The following is a 3,332-nucleotide window of genomic DNA, read 5'->3' on the forward strand; positions in this document are numbered from 1 at the left end:
CTTCCTTTTCTCCCCTGCCCCTGCAAGTCAGGTTGGACGACAGTTAAATTTAAGACTATGAATGAATGCTAAATAAGAATTGCTTAAAAACCAATAAAATGCATGAATTTCTCTAAGTGTTGGTTAACTGGCATACATAGAACAAAGAAGATTGCTTAAAATCAGGATTTAATAGAACGACGTAATAGACAATCATATATAAAAAAAAAAAAACCTCTCCAGGGACCGGAGAGGTGACTGGGTGGCTAAGAATGATACTGGAGGCTGGAGAGATGGCTCAGCAGTTAAGAATACTGGTTGTTGCCGGGCGGCGGTGGCGCACGCCTTTAATCCCAGCACTCGGGAGGCAGAGGCAGGCGGATCTCTGTGAGTTCGAGACCAGCCTGGTCTACAAGAGCTAGTTCCAGGACAGGCTCCAAAGCTACAGAGAAACCCTGTCTCGAAAAACCAAAAAAAAAAAAAAAAAAAAAAAAAAAAAAAAAGAATACTGGTTGTTCTTCCAGAGGATCTGGGTCCAGTTCCCAACACCCACAAGTTGGCTCACACCCATCTGTAACTTCAGCTCCAAGCGATCTAACATCCTCTTCTGGCTTCTACTGGTGCCTGATTTGCACAACCATACATGTAGGCAAAACACCCATACACATAAAAAGAATTTTTCAAAAAGAAATGTGGGTACTGGTGCTCGCTTCGGCAGCACATACACTAAAATTGAAATGATACAGAGAAAATTAGCATGTCCCTGTGCAAGGATGACATGCAAATTCGTGAAGCAGTCCATATTTTTATTAGCATGTAAAATAAGAAGATTGTTTTAAAATTTTTTTTTTTTTTTTTTTTTTTGGTTTTTCGAGACAGGGTTTAAAATTTTTTTAAAAAATTAAAAAATGTCTACTGTTCTGGCCAAGGACTGGAGCTCAGTTTCCAGCAGCTCACAATCCCTATAACTCCAGGTCTGATCCAGGGGAGATCGGATGCTCCTGGGCTCCTCAGATACCTGCACACACGCATACATGCACACATGCACACACACACACACACACACACTTAGAAATAAATCTTAAACATAGCAGAGTCCAGAAGGAGGTTAAAGCATTCAACTTGTGGAAGGAAAAACATGGCAGTGTTAACCACCTTTAGGATTTCTCAAAAACACAAGGTCGAGTAAGAAAATACAATAGAATGTGTTTTCCCACGTTCTAAGAAGAGGTCAAAGACATTGTTGAAATGACATAAAAATGATTGGTGCCACATGAGTCAGAAAAGGAAATGAAAAGAATCCAAGAGAAGATGTGCTGCTGGTCCTCAGGGAGCACACGATCTCTGCAGAGATCACACAGGCTGATCCTCAGGGAGAACACGATCTCTGCAGAGATCACACAGGCTGGTCCTCAGGGAGAACACGATCTCTGCAGAGATCACACAGGCTGGTCCTCAGGGAGAACACAATCTCTGCAGAGATCACACAGGCTTGTCCTCAGGGAGAACACGATCTCTGCAGAGATCACACAGGCTTGTCCTCAGGGAGAACACGATCTCTGCAGAGATCACACAGGCTGGTCCTCAGGGAGAACATGATCTCTACAGAGATCACACAGTCTGATTCACGGGAGAATATGATCTCTACAGCGATCACACAGGTTGATCCACGGGGAGAACACGATCTTTGCAGATATCACATGGATTGATCCACAGGGAGAACACTATCTCTGCAGAGATCACACAGGCTGATATATGGCCAGAACATGATCTCTGCAATTATAGTTGAAGAAAGGAACCAAGTGAGGTATCATGGATGTGACCACAGGAAGCAGTCAGCTCACCTGGCCTTGGAGGACAAAAAGAAGAAATTGCCTTTCTTAACAGCTGGGATGAGAACCTTGCAGGGATTCTCTGCATATGGGAAGCAGCTTCCTTGGCTGAAAGCCTGGCAGTCAGAAGATGCCAGATGATAGGAGCTGAGGATGGCTGAAGCGGTGTGACCAGAGTGATTTTGAGAACTTTGAAAAAAAGTGCATACTGCTATTGGGTGAAGACAGCGTTCCTCAGGGGACACAGACAGAAAACAGAAAGTAGAACAAGGGACACCAGGAGGGAGTGTGTTCTGCACATTCGCACCAACAGAGCCTCCCAGGGAGGCTGAGAGAAGAGCAGGAATGAAGCGTGTATAGTCCACCATGCCTCCCAGGTGCCAAGGACGGTGGGTTTGACATTGAGTGACACCAACAGTCTACCTTGTAACTGATTCTCCTTCCCCCACACACCTTCTCGTGTTTGAATCTCCAAGAATTTCAGATTAGCAAAATGTGAATCTCTCTCATAACGCACACACACACACACACATTCACACACACACACACACAGGAAGACATTCCCAACTTTCTCCACAGATGTGGAAATACAACATCCCAACAGTTCAGCAGTTACCGTTGTAATTTCCTAGGACATAGTCCACCATTATGGAGTCACCGTTCCTCAGATTCAGGCAGTCTCGTTTGAATACGATACTACCTTACAACTAAACCCTAAAATCATCTCTGGCAGTATTTGTTCCAAGAGATGAAGAGAAAAGAAGAAATGTGTTACAGACGTGCTTTGCACATGTGAGACATACTCAATAGTCTTCCTTCTTAGACCAGCCATGAGCCTGTTCTGTGGTTGACACTTGTAACTTCCTCCATGGGCGTTCTGTGTCCTCTGCCCTCAGCGTGTCCTCAGCTTTCTGGGTTTCTCCACCCAGCGACTCCTTCCTCGGCTCCTCTGGGATCTAGATCCTCAGTGGCCCTGCCTCTCTCCTCGCAATGGTTTTCCTTTCACGTTCATAAGATAGGAAGTAAGGAGGGACAGCCCAGAGACTCCGTCTGGGTCCAGACGGGCGTCTTTTGCTCTCAATATGTGGCAATAGCTCAGTTTCCTCTTGTGACTGATCACATGACCTGCCCCATGCAGGAGGCAATCCCCTTCTTCCATGGATATGAGTGATCCCACAGGGTGACCTCCCCTTCTCCCAGTCAATGGGGACACCACTGGAGCCCCTCATGAGACATCTCTCCCTTCAAAGCAAGGTTTTTTTTTTAAGGAATTTGGATTCAAGACAAGAGGAAACAGACATTTTTCAAGGTGCTGTTAGGGCCAACACTCAGATTAACCATCCAGTAATACTAACCACACCGTGATTAGTGGCTCCATCGCCTGAGGAACAACATTGGCCTCTCTGAGCATCTTGGGTGTAGAGGAGGTGTCCAGGTTGCTCTATCCTCTATTCATGGATGTAAAAGGGTGTCCTTCAAGAAGAGCAATGTTGTACTTTCCAGGAGCATGTGAAAACTGTC

At 45.4% G+C, this 3,332-nt stretch overlaps 1 non-coding gene across 1 annotated transcript; it reads left to right on the top strand.

Moving 5' to 3' along the window:
- The first annotated feature begins 681 nt into the window (after window positions 1-681).
- On the top strand, window positions 682-787 carry LOC119822124. The gene has a single exon (XR_005286716.1). It is a non-coding gene; the product is annotated as a U6 spliceosomal RNA (small nuclear RNA).
- The last annotated feature ends 2,545 nt before the right edge of the window (window positions 788-3,332 follow it).

Source organism: Arvicola amphibius, chromosome 8 (genome assembly GCF_903992535.2).
Source record: "Arvicola amphibius chromosome 8, mArvAmp1.2, whole genome shotgun sequence".
Lineage (NCBI taxonomy): Eukaryota > Metazoa > Chordata > Mammalia > Rodentia > Cricetidae > Arvicola > Arvicola amphibius.